The sequence below is a fragment of the Pleurodeles waltl genome, chromosome 8, assembly GCF_031143425.1.
Source record: "Pleurodeles waltl isolate 20211129_DDA chromosome 8, aPleWal1.hap1.20221129, whole genome shotgun sequence".
Taxonomy (NCBI): Eukaryota; Metazoa; Chordata; class Amphibia; order Caudata; family Salamandridae; genus Pleurodeles; species Pleurodeles waltl.
In genome coordinates, this window is record NC_090447.1 from 178873156 (window position 1) to 178887695 (window position 14540).

The window sequence follows — 14540 nt, forward strand, 5'->3', positions numbered from 1 at the left end:
CCATGTAACATGTCTAAGATCATGGAATTGTCCCCTCATGCCAAATCTAGTATTGGGGTGCCAATCCCATGCTCCAGCATGGACCCCGGGTACTGCCAAACTAGCTCTCTGGGGTTTTCTCTGCAGCTACGGCTGCTTCCAACCCTCAGACAGGTTTCTGCCCTCCTGGGGTCTGGGCAGCCCAGTCCCAGGAAGGCAGAGCAAAGGATTTCCTCTGAGAGAGGGTTTTACACCCTCTCCCTTTGGAAATAGGTGTTAAGGGCTGGGGAGGAGTAGCCTCCCCCAGCCTCTGGAAATGCTTTGAAGGGCACAGATGGTGCCCTACTTGCATAAACCAGTCTACACCGGTTCAGGGATCCCCCAGCCCCTGCTCTGGTGCGCAACTGGACAAAGGAAAGGGGAGTGACCACTCCCCTGTCCATCACCACCCCAGGGGTGGTGCCCAGAGCTCCTCAAGGGTGTCCCAGACTTCTGCCATCTTGAATGCAGAGGTGTGAGGGCATAGTGGAGGCGTCTGAGTGGCCAGTGCCAGCAGGTGATGTCAGAGACCACTCCTGACAGGTGCTTACCTGGTTAGGTGGCCAATCCTCCTCTGGGGGCTATTTAGGGTCTCTCGTGTGGATTTCTCATCAGATAACGAATGCAAGAGCACACCAGAGTTCCTCTGCATCTCCCTCTTCGACTTCTGCCAAGGAACGACCACTGACTGCTCCAGGACGTCTGCAAAACTGCAACAAGGTAGCAAGACGACTACCAGCAACATTGTAGCGCCAAATCCTGCCGGCTTTCTCTACTGTTTCCTGGTGGTGCATGCTCTGAGGGCTGTCTGCCTTCACCCTGCACTGGAATCCAAGAATAAATCTCCAGTGGGTCGACGGAATCTTCCCCCTGCTAACGCAGGCACCAAACTTCTGCATCACCAGACCTCTGGGGCCCCTCTCATCTTGACGAGCGTGGTCCCTGGAATACAGGAGCTGGATCCAAGTGACCCTGACAGTCCAGTGGTCTTTCTGTCCAAATTTGGTGGAGGTAAGTCCTTGCCTCCCCATGCCAGACAGTAATCCTGTGTACTGCGTGATCTGCAGCTGATAGGGCTTATGTGCACTTTTGCAAGGAATCCTTCGTGCACAGCATAGCTCAGGTCCCCAGCACTCCGTCCTGCATTGCTCAACTCGCTGAGTTGACTACCGGCTCCGTGAGACCCTCCTTTGTAGTGTTGAGACGACCACCATGCTCAGATTTCTTGAATGCCTGTTCAAGAGCTTCTGTGGGTGCTGCCTGCTTCTGCGTGGGCTTTCTGTGCAGCTGAGCACCCCCTCTGTCTCCTCCTCCAAGGGGCAACCTCCTGATCCTTCCTGAGCCCGGGCTGTACCCATTTTCTTCAACTGCGACTCTTGCAGCTAGCAAGGCTTGTTTGCGGTCTTTCTGTGTGGAAACAACTCTGCATCCTCCAGAACGCCGTGGAACATCTTCTGTGCAAAGGAGAAGTTCCTGGCACCTTCTGTTGTTGCAGAATCTTCAGCTTCTTCCACCCAAAGGAAGCCCTTTTGCACCTTCATCCGGGGTTAGTGGGCTCCTGCCCCCCTTGGACACTTGCGTGACTCTTGGACTTGGTCCCCTTCCTTTGCAGGTCCTCAGGTCCAGGAATCTATCTTCAGTGCTTTGCAATCAGTTGTTGCCTTTGCAGAATCCCCTATCTCGACTTTACTGTCTTTCTGAGGTAGTAGGGTAACTTTACTCCTACTTTTCAGGGTCTTGGGGGGGTATCTTGGACACCCTTAGGGTCTGATTACAGCATTGGAGGACGGTGTTAATCCATCCCAAATGTGACGGATATCCTGCCCACCGTATTACGAGTTCCATAGGATATAATGGACTCGTAATACAGTAGGTGGTATATCCGTCACATTTGGGACGGATTAACACCGTCCTCCAATGTTGTAATCAGGCGCTTAGTGTATTCTTACACTCCCAGCGACCCTCTACACATTACACTAGGCCTGGGGTCCATTCGTGGTTCTCATTCCACTTTTGGAGTATATGGTTTGTGTTGTCCCTAGGCCTATTGTCTCCTATTGCATCCGATTGTATTCTACAGTGTTTGTACTACTTTTCTAACTGTTTACTTACCTGATTTTGATTTGTGTGTATATTTTGTGTATTTTACTTACCTTCTAAGGGAGTATATCCTCTGAGATATTTTTGGCACATTGTCACTAAAATAAACTACCTTTATTTTTAGTAACTCTGAGTATTGTGTTTCTTATGATATAGTGCTATGTGATATAAGTGGTATAGTAGGAACTTTGCATGCCTCCTAGTTCAGCCTAAGCTGCTCTGCTATAGCTACCTCTATCAGCCTAAGCTGCTAGAACACTACTAATCTACTAATAAGGGATAACTGAACCTGGCACAAGGTGTAAGTACCATCAGGTACCTACTATAAGCCAGGCCAGCCTCCAACAGCCCATCCTACAGAGCACAGGCTCCAGTCGTTGGGAATACACGGTACTAGAACTGCTATCATACAACCGCTGCCTGGTTCCAGAGAGAACAGATTTGTTTCAATTGATAATGTCAGATTGCACCATGTGGCCCATCCTGCACAGTAAAGCGAGAAGTCCTTCAGGTAGCACCCGTTTTCCTCTCACTACTCGACAGGACATACCTCTAAAAGCAATAAACACTTCTGCAAGTACCAATGCTACAATTGCCTCCTCTAGCATGGGAGGGTGAAGAGTGAGCTTTTGCTGATTCCTATACCACTTCATTGACAAGAAACATCCAAGATATGGGACTTTATTATTCCAATTTGACACAGATAGATGACATCGCCTACTATGAACCATCACAAATGGGTCCATCCACCAGCTCTGCATCAGCTTGTGTGTTTGCACAGACTGCTTCTGGTTACTTCATCGACATTGATGACTTTTCTTCTAACTCATCTGCTTCTGCAACGTGAGACTGTATCAAAGACACATAAGCTGTTCATGTGGCTTAAAAACAATTACTTAATTTATCCATGGTACTATCTGTGGATACTGTTGACATTGCTTGCCTTTCTGCTTTGGATTGGTTTTGTTATTGTCTTCTTTCTTTTGATAAATGGTCATTATCTTCCTGACCCTTCTGCCGTCGAGCCAGTGGATGAGGTTGTGACACCATATCTGTCTTCCCATAAGGTCCGAAGAGACATGCCCCTTGTGAACATTTCAGCAGTTCTGATTCTAGATGGGATTGTGTGGGAAAAAGTGCCATTTGACATATATGCTCCTACTGAGGTCATGCAAATTCCATATGTGTTTAAAATGTCCATGAGTGATGTTATAAGACCTGGCATTGTTTCCAATGACTGGGATGTTAAAACAGTTGAGTCTTTCTGAGCTTGAATATTATACTGTATTTGAAAGTGAAGACATGTATAAGAACACAGCGAATTATAGGGAAATGCTTTGTTATCACCGTTACGGACATTTATATCTGCACCGACCTAGTACTTCAAGATCAGTTTACAATTCCAAACAGTGGGAACATTGTTCAACACCACATGTGGGGAGTTCCAAAACATATGTAGATACGTCTGTGTATTTTACTGGGCATGACACTAGAAATTCTGAGCTGTACTATTTCAAATTGCGGCCTTCCAGAATGAGGAAAATATTGCTGACAAAATTGTTCTACTCAGATTCCTTTGCTTCCCAGCTTGCTGTCGGAGGCCTTGAGAATTGGAAACACACTATTGATTTGAAAAGTGTATGAAGAACAAAAGATTGGCAACTACAGGATAAGGAAGGTTTGTTTAGGGCGTGCCTTATTCCTCTATACATTATATTTTTAAATTACACTCTCCAGCAAACATCTTGCTTGGAATTAGCAAAAGTAAGAGAATTAAATGTGCCCAGTATCCCCACACCAGCTAAATTTCACAATTGGCAAAAAAATGTTTTTTTTACTGAAGAACAGCTTACTGCTTGAGTTCAGAATGGTACCTTTAATTCCTCACTTTTGAGTCCTGGCGGGTGGTTATTGTGGCCAATGGACACGAATGGGTGCCAGGCACATTTTATTAATTCCTCAGGGGGTTTCAGAGCTAGCTGGCCAGACCCTCACTTTTTCTCAGCTCAACATTCAGGTATAGTTACCACATACAATGTGGGTAAACAATGCCAACATTGGTTATGTTCCTCCACTTTAACAGCTGTCAAAGAACAGCTTAGTCTCTTGTCTGAGGAAGTCAATCTACAAGATTTCCTGTTAGGACACAGGAAGACATTCTCAAAACGCTTCCTGTATGCTATATGCAACAAAATCTGGAAAATCTCCCAAATGGAACCTGCTGCACATTTAAGGCAGATTGACAGGGAAAACATGGAAAAGGCTTTAACTGATGTCAATAATGGTATGAACACTTTGTCTAACAGAATTTACACCTTAAATAATATAGTGTAATCTGCAATTGATATCATCCAGAATGATGTGTCCGTTTTACAACATGGTCGGAGTCAGCTGCGTTCCATCGTGCATTTAAGTTGGACAATGCAGGTTCTCAAAAGTGGGCACATGGCTTGGGAGTACGTTAACAGTAACAAATTGAATTGTGTGACGCATTTACATTTGTCCACACAACAACAGTTAATGGCTAATAAATCTAGTTACATCATGCTTAACATTGAGAAGCTGGAAATATTGCCTTTTATTGTAGCAGAAATCCCTTCCCCAGAATGGTTGATACATGGAGTAATAAATCTGCCCATTTCCACCTTTTGCTTCACAAGATGCTTAAAGCATTTTGCAGTAGGCAGATTTGAGCAGCTAGGAGACAGCCACATGCACGAAGTGTAGGAGTTGCCTTTCCATTACAAGTGTATGAATGGCAAAACCGAGGTCTTTCTTAGGAGAAGCGAATGTGAGACTACTGTTAATCATTCTATGATTTGTAAGCAGGTGTCCTTGCACGGCCTTTGCAAATTGGAGGTCACAAATTTGGCATGCTCTCTGGAGGGTACTTCAGTCTCTTTGATTTGTCCTGTATTTCAGATATTTTCTAATAGAAGTTATGTGATTCTGAATGATCAAAGCTGCTGTGGAATGAGGCCAGGAATCGCTTACGTGATTTCAGTTGCTCAAATGGTAACTTGTTGCAGCCATGTTTTATGCCCCCCCACACACAAGAGATAAAAGTGGCAGACTTGTGGCCCCACATTGCTACTTCTAATGCAAACTTTGACAAACTCACCAGACTAAAGGTGCTATCGTTTCAAAAACATGTGGCCCTGACATCAGCCAAAGAGACTTATGAACTCCAGATAGCAAGATCGTCACCTGAGATACAGTCCCTATTAAATATCAACTTCCCCATGCATTTTGGAGAATTGGTGAGCAGAATATTTAATGCATTGAATACTGCAGGGGTTGTGCACATTTTAAGGCTGTCAGTTCTGGATTTGGCAGCACCTTCCAGACCGTGTTTGGAGTAATATCTTCAGCCATACATTAACTTTTTTCGAGTGTCTTTGGTGGAGTCCCTATAACTTTGGCATTGCTTGTCAGAATTCTGCTCCTGCTATTTTTGATACACAGTGGCTGTTCTCTCTCAGTGGAACGGAGTGATGGAGCTACCACCAACCCAGCTGTGTCGTGAACACATGATGCAATATTTCAGAACTTCTTGCATGGGAAGCAGGAGCTAGACTGGTCTTTGACATTCAGACGAGTCTGAGGTGTGTCCAGCCAGTCTTCCATTGCATTTGGTGCCTCTTCGAATGTGCACCTGCAGTGTGCAGTGCAGCCTGCACCTCCTGTGAACAAGGATCTGTTAATGTTCTCGATGAGGGTTAATTCATGGATGTGAATCTTGAGACTGCGGTTGATTCGCAAGGCATCCTATGAGCCACCACCTGTGGATCAACTGGCTCCAACGGCATCTGGCATAATGGACAGTGCTGCTTACATAGTTCATTCTGTGCCGGAGGCCTCTGCACACTCCTGCTCTGTGGATACTTCTGCCAATACACTGATCAACTTGTATTGATGTGCCGGAGGCTTCTGCACACTCCTGCTCTGTGGATACTTCTGCCAATACACTGATCAACTTGTCACCTGCCGAAGTGGAGTCTCAATATCCCTTGATTACATCAGAGATTTTCTGCGAGACCATAATTACAGTTAGAATTTGACCCATGGCTTTTTTCAACGTATAAAACTGCCTTTTAATTTGATCTGTCCATAGGCCTGCTTTGCTTGTTGACTTAGACATTTTGGGATTCATTATGACTTTGTCAGTCTTCCGTGAAGACCGCCAAAGTCACGGGCACCAGAAGACCTCCAGTGCTGGCAGTCTTCTGCCCACCATATTACGAGTACTGCTGGATTTCCGGCACACTTTCGGCGGAAATCCAGCAGTAGCCGTGGTGGTGGGCGGAGGCACTGGGGCGGTTCTACCACTGGGCCCGCCAGAACGACACCACCTGCCGTATTATGTGAAATTATACGGCCTGGTGGTGTCCTGATGGCGGGGCGCTGCCGGCAGTGGAAGCTTCCCTTCGCATTCCTTGCTGGGTGACCTCCTTCTTGGACCAGGTAAGTAGATCGTCTGACAGGGGAAGGGGGGTGGAGGGTGTTGTGTGTGTGTGAGTGTGTGTTGTCTGCGTGTGTGCATGAATGTGTGAATGCATGATTGTATGCGTGTCTGAATGTAGAAGTGAATGAGTGTATGCATGTAATTGTCTATGCGTGTGTGTATGCGAGTATGAGTGTTGTGGTGAATGCGTGTTTGTCTGCGTGTGTGTATGGCTGTTTGCGTGTGTGTATGCATGTTTGTATGGGTGTGAGTATGCGTGTTTGGATGGGTGTATGCCTGCGTGGTTAAATGCGTGTATGAGTGCTGAGGTGAATGCGAGAATGGATGCGTGTGAGTGAATGCATGGTTGTAAGTGTAGGTGAGTGAGTGCATGCGTGGTGTGTGTGTGGGTGTCTGTGTGCATGTGCATGTATGCGGGGAGGGAGTATGGGGTAGGGGCCGCTGTACTTGGTGGGGGGGTCGCTCTACTTGGTGGGGATTAAGAGGTGGGGAAGGGGGACACTCTTCTTGGTGGGGGGTATTGTGCTTGCAGGGGAGGTGGGGTAGTCGTCTTCTGGTGACAGGGAAGAAACTCCCTGTCACTGGCACCATTTCTGCCAGGGCTTTCATGGCAGTGCTACCGCTGCAGAAACCCTGGTGGAAAGGTGGCTTGTAATACCGCTGGCGGTCTTCTGTGGACCGCCGGGTTGGAGATGCCAACCCGCCACACTCATAATGTGGTGGTCTTCACCGCCACCTTTACCCTGGATGTCAGAAGACCACCAGGGTCATAATGAGACCCTTTATCTCTTATGTATGGTTTTAGATATGATTTGGGGATTTTAATTAGAGCATTTTTAGTACTAGCTTTTGGACTTTGCACAATTATTCCGGCAATAGCGGAGGGTGTTGTGGGTCCATTTGTAGTTGCCTGCCTAGGCACAGTGGTGGCTTAGCTTAGTCTTGCAGCCTGTGCCCTTTTACCCAGATAATATGCTCTGTGTTCATTTATTCACTTTTATTCATTCTAGTTCAGCTTGTTTTAGTGGCAATGTTTTTATTTTCCTAATCAGTCACTATTCTGCTAGGCCATCACTATCAGTGTTACGGATGACATATTTTGCATCATGTTCTTTTACCCCAGGATCACAAGAACAGAATGTGAGGTACACAGGATAATATTTTGAATTGCAGCCACAAGACTACATAAACAGTCCAGTGCTTAGATAGATACCCGCATCAGGCTTCTGTGCAAGAACATAAACATGTCCCGTATATAAACATCTTGTAGGACAAAGGGTATCAGAGGGTGTTCCAGCCAGGATTTTCCATCCATGCTGCATGCTTGTTTAAGGCCGACCTAAGCCTTTTCTCCTCTGAGGAGCCTGATCTGGAGACTGAAGACCTGACCCTGTACCAAGGTAACAGGGGTGGGGTGTTCTCATGGACACTGCACAGACAGATTGGGCTTACATCTACATGCTTTTGCTAGGAGCTAGAGATTAGGTTCTAGGTAGGAACTGAATATCCATGTCATTGCAATATGTTGGGGTTGTTCATATTTACATCTCTGATTTTCACAATCCTAATTTTGTTATTCCTCACTATCCTAATCATTGCAACTCATGCGCTTTATTGTAGATTGCAGTCTTTTCAATAAATGCATTGACAACTGCAGTCTTTTCAATAAATGTATTGAAAACTATCCTGCATCTCTTTTCTTGCCTATGTGTGTGTGTAAGAGACTTGTTTGTGAAGAGAAAAGGGTACAGCTTGTTCACCACGATTTCCCTGAGGGGTTTTCTGAGTTCCAAGCGCTAGGCTGCCAGAAATCACCTTTACCATTTGGACTTGGGTGAGGTACTGCTAGAGAGCCAGAAGGGTTGGGCGGACATCTGCCAACTGGTATGGGAATGACTTAATCGCCTACAAGCAGATGTGCTGCCGCCCCAAATCCAGCAGTCTCCTTGTTATACAAGAGACTTTATGACACTCTATGGCACTCTGCTCCACACTCTACACAACTCCCTCTATGTCACTTTACTTCACTGTGCTCTATGACACACTACTGCGCTATACTCCACTGTAATAAACTACTCCTCTCTACTCTATGTTACTCTACACCTCTTTATGCTACTTCACTCTATGGCACTCTGCTGTACGCCACTCCTCTCTATGCAAATCCACTTTATGCCACTCCACTCTACCGCACTTCACTCTACGCTATTCCACTCTATGCCACTCCACTCTATGCCTCTCCATTCTATACTATTCTACCGTACACCACTTCACTCTACACCACTCTACTGTACACCACATCACTCTACGCCATTCCAACCTAACCATTCTACTCTATACCACTCCACTCTACGCTATTCCTCTGTACGCCATGCCACTCCACACCGCTCCGCTCTACGCCACTCCACTCTACACTATTCCACTCTACGCCACTGCACTTTATTTGACTCCACTCTACACCCCTCCACCCTACGACACAACCACTCTAAGACACTCCATTCAACACCACTCCACTCTACACTATTCCAATCTACTCCACTCCACTCTCAGCCACTCTGGTGTACACCACTCCACTGTATGCCACTGCACTCTATGCCTCTCCAATCAGCACTATTCCACTCCACTCCACGTCACTTAACTGTTCTCCACTCTATGACACTCCACTGTACAACACTTCACTATTTAACACTATCCTACACTGTACTCTCTAACACTCCACTTAACAACACTTTACCTTCACCCTATAAACCTCCACTCTACAATTTGAAACACTGTTGTAGTAAAAAATAAAACCATGGAAATTCAATGAAAAAAGGCTAAATCTTAGTTGCAGTTAGGAAAACTTTATTCATGTATTTCTACACAAACCACACTTACACTACACAAACATTAAAAATTCTAAAGTTATGATTATACCTTACATTTATAATTTATGTCCCAACCTTCAAATTACTTTAGCTGTATTCATTCTTTTTATACAAACCAAACTTAAACTACAAAAACACATAATGGCTTTGTCAAAAAGTCACCAATAACTATAATCAAATGTATATTTAATAAATTCACCCATTGTACTGTTAAATAAAAGTTATTACCCTAAATATTTTGAATTAAACATATTGAAAGTAATCATTATCATGTCTTTGAGTCTTTCTTTCAATGTGCAACCATAAAACAAACCACTAGAGATTCCAGCACTCCATCTGAAGAGCATATAGCTTTAGCTTGGAATGCTTTAATAGTGAGCTCTCCTGGGGGTCATGAACAGCCCCCCACAACATTAAAGAAATGCTTTGTGGTGCCCCTTCTACGGGCACCACCAGCAAGACATTATGTGGGTCATTCCGACCCCGGCGGGCGGCGCCCGCCGGGCGGAGACCGCCAGAAGACCGCGGCGGTCATTCTGACTTTCCCGCTGGGTGGGCGGGCGACCGCCAAAAGGCTGCCCGCCCACCCAGCGGGAAAGCCCGAGCAACGATGAAGCCGGCTCCGAATGGAGCCGGCGGAGTTGCTGGTGTGCGACGGGTGCAGTGGCACCCGTCGCGATTTTCAGTGTCTGCTAGGCAGACACTGAAAATCATTATGGGGCCCTGTTAGGGGGCCCCTGCACTGCCCATGCCTGTGGCATGGGCAGTGCAGGGGCCCCCAGGGGCCCCACGACACCCGTTCCCGCCATCCTGTTAGGACCAGGATGGCGGGAAGGGGGTCGGAATCCCCATGGCGGTGCTGCGAGCAGCGCCGCCATGGAGGATTCTTTGGGGCAAGGGTAAACCGGCGGGAAACCGCCGGTTGCCCTTTTCTGACCGTGGCTTTACGGCCGCGGTCAGAATTGCCCATGAAGCACCGCCAGCCTGTTGGCGGTGCTTCCGCGGCACTCTGCCCTGGCGGTTTTCAACCGCCAGGGTCAGAATGACCGCCTATGTATTTGAAAAAGGGCATTATGAGGCATTCATTTTTTTATATTGGGGAGTGGGACTTGCAGCTCCCTCCTCGAGCCATGTCTGGCCCCAAGAAGCCATTCCCGGGGACTGACATTCATTTAAAGAGGAGCTGGGCATTTTTGCAGCTCCCACCAGGTGGAAGCATACAAGTCTTCTCTGCCTACGAGAGCACAGGCAGGGAAACAATGTCCTAGGACAGGGTTCTGCAAAGTCGGTCCTGGAGAGCCGGGTCCATGCCAGATTTTTAGCATATCCACATTTAGAAAAAAGATGTTTCAGAAATCTACATTTTCCTGAATGTGGATATGCTAAAAATCTGGCATGGACCCGTCTCTCCAGGAGCAACTTTGCAGAACCCTGTCCTAGGATTAATTCCATGGAACATAACCATTGAGCCTGCCCCAGCAATGGGGCCCATGGGGCCTTTGGAGGCTCAGGAAGGTGAGCTGCACACCCCCTTCTCTTTAATTATTTTTCACCTGAGGGATAGGGTCCCAAGGGCCTTGTGGGGTTTGGGGATGGGGGGCCTCACTTCCTCTCCCCTTTATAAATAAAGAAGGCCCCTGGGATGGAGTCCCTGGGGATGTAATCAGTTCAGGGAAGGGGCCTCATGCACTCACCCCTCCCCATAATATAAAAATATAACTTCTGCCCTAGGCCCAGGCCCAACTAGGGCTCATTTAATATAAAAAAGGGCACCATTTGGGCTTTTTTTTCGCTATCCTTCAGGAGACCCGGGAGATCGTGGAAAAAAAGCTTTTTTCAGGACAGGGGACGAAGGGCCAGATGTAGGTAGGTAAAAATTAGAGACTCGCAAATTGCGATTATTTGCGAATCGCAATTTCCGACTCGCTAACTGCAATGCAGGTAGAAAGTGCGAGGACAATTTGCAACTCGCACACGGAGTCGCACCGCAGATAGCGAGTCCGCTGTTTGCGTGGTCGCTTTTTGCGACCGCACAAAAAACGGACTCGCAATTTGCGAGTGGGTGTCGCAAATAGCGACTGTGCTGAAAATTGAATGCAGGTGCTGCAGAACACTCTGGAAAACACTTCAGAACACTCTTGAAAACACTTCCTGGCACGTGATGATGACATCACAGCCAGGAAGTTTACAAATACACCTGGGAGGAGGGAGGACCACACCCATTTCAACTTCAGCACAGCAAACAAACAGAGCTCCTGCAACCATGGCTGAAAATCCAAGGAAGAGGAAACTTAAGTTTTCTGAAAAGGAGTTGGAGGTGCTGACTGATGAGTGCTGTCAGCACCATGACGAGCTGTTTGGCAGGGCAGCCCTCACCGTGCCAGAGACAGAGAAGAGAAGACTCTGGCAGGAGATCCAGGACAAAGTCAACTCCCTGGGGGTCAGCCACCGGAGTGTGGAAGAATTGAAGAAAAGGTGGTATGACCTGCGCTCCCAGACCAAGGAGAGGGTGGCAGAGTGGCTCCGGGAGATGAGAGGCACAGGAGGGGGACCATCGACGGTACCACCACCCACACCCCTGGAGGAAAGGGTAGAAGAGACCCTAGAGCCTGAGGCTGTAAGCGGGATGGGAGATCTGGACACCTCTGAGCCAGGACCATCAACCGGTGAGTACCATGTGACATGCATGTACCCTCATCAATGCCATACCCCCACCCACCTTGTACACAGGAGCATGCACAACCAAGATAGCTCCATTTCAGAGTAGCAAACACCAGACTGATGCATTATGGGCAATGTAGTCAAGTAGGCAGTTCATAGGCAATAGTTTATTAGGAAGTTGATAACAGATAGTAGACACTGACAGTGTGTTCCCTATGTCCCACAGGCCTCCCACAAGACACCCCCACCAGCCCAAGCATCCAGGGGCCACTGGTCAGCCAGCACACACAGGAGAGAACAGGACCAGCCAAAACTGCTACCTGCACCACCGACACCATGTCCCCTCAGGAAACACCTGTTGCAGTAGTGGTGTGTGATCCTGCACCAGGTACGAGCCAGAGTGCCACGGGAGACAACACAGGGCCTCCACCGCTTCGCAGGCGACGTGGAACATCAACATCAGAGCGGCAGGCAGAGTCAGGGCATGCCTCCACATCACCAACCGAGGCCGCACTTCTACGGGGTCAGCGCCTGCAAACCCAAGAATTAAGGAGGATTAGTGGGGCATTGCGGCGCTTTGAACGCAATCATGCCAACAGTATGCAGCAGGTACATTCGGAGTTGCAGGTGATCAGTACCAACACGGGTGACCTAGCACTCTCCATGGGCCAACTAGTGCCAGGACTGCTAACACAGACTGACAGTGCACGGCGCAGGGACCGCCAGCTGCTGCAACGCCTGGACAGGATGTCCTCCTCTATAGTAAGGCTGGCTGTGAACACAACAGGGCTGGCTAGGCGCACAGTCAGCCTCCAGGTGGACATGGGCCACTTTGCTGGTGACGTGGCATGGGGACTGGGCCGTCTCAGCCATGCAATAGACCTCATGGAGGCACGGCAGGTGGCCAGGGGCAAAGGCGACACGCCACAGGACAGTGAGGAGGGCTCCACTGTCAGCAGTGTCTCTGCCGGTGACACCAGGGTGCTTCGCAGTGGAAGCACAAGGCAGAGCACTGCTGACCCCCCTAGTACCAGCCAGGCTGGCTGAGCCCGCCGTAGGGTGTGAGCGCCACACTGTCCTTGGGGTTGGGGCACATGACGTCAATGTGTCCCATGCCAGGTGGACTATTGAAGCCCCTGAACTGTTCCTATTGTACATAGTTTTGTTATTTGCACTTATTAAATCACTTGTTCTTTCCACTTAACACATGGACTCTTTGTGTGTTACATTGGTGAGTATGGTAAAAGTTGGCACGTACCTTCCAAAGTATTGGTTTGCAATGTGTTCCCGCCTCAGTCTGCCTTGATTTGCGATGCTCCTATCCCCATGATGGCGATGTGGTTGCTCTTGCTCTTCATCCTCCGAATCTGGGTCAACAGGGGTGAGAGGTAGCCCACGTCTGGTGGCAATGTTGTGCAGTATAGCACATGCAACAACTATTTTGAAAGCTGTTATTGGGGTATACTGGAGGGCACCTCCACTTCGGTGGAGGCATCTGAACCTTGCTTTCAGCAGTCCAAAGGTACGTTCTATTATGTTCCTGGTCCTCTTATGTGCACTGTTGTATCGCCTCTCGCAATCATTGCTGGGTGTTAAGTACGGAGTTAGTATCCATGGACGTAGTGCATATGCACTGTCACCTGTTTGGCACAAAACGTACAATGTTAGCAAGGCATGGGTGGTTTGCACATTGACCTGTGTGCATGTCTTCAAGGTGTATTCAGCTCTACCTAGGAGGTATCCGTCTCCAAACTCCCCACGTTCCAGGCGTTGGTGTATCCCACTGTGCCTAAAAATGTAGGAGTCATGAGTACGGCCTGGAAATTTGGCAACCATGTCAGTGATGACATAATGGGCGTCACATACTACCTGTATGTTGAGTGAGTGGGTACACTTCCTATTGCGGAGCAGATATTCCAGGTTTGCAGGAGGGCATATTTGAATATGTGTCCCGTCTACACACCCTATGACATGGGGGAAGTTGGCAATCCTGTAAAATTCCAACTTGGTGCTGTTGATTTCTGCCTCATTCCTGGGTAGGTATATGTATCGGGACATGTGTGTGAGTAAGGCGTCTAGGAATGCCCTAAAGAACCGGGATAGTGCACTTTGGGATACCCCACCTGCCACAGCAATGACCCCCTGATAACTACCCGAGGCCAAGAGGTGCAGTGAGCATAGCACTTGCACATGCGTAGGGATGGCGCAGCCGCGCACAGTCTGGCGTTGTAGCTGTGGTTTGAGTAATTCTATTAAATCTAGTATAGCTGCGCTGCTAAGTCTATATTTATCATATATTTCCTCCTCAGTTTGCTGGAAGAGTGTCTGCCTTGTTCTCTACATCTTCTCCTGTCTCTGGCTCCTCCTCCTCCTCTGCTGGGCGGCTTGGGCTCTCCTCCTCACTGCTATCAGGTATATCTCTGCCATCTTGA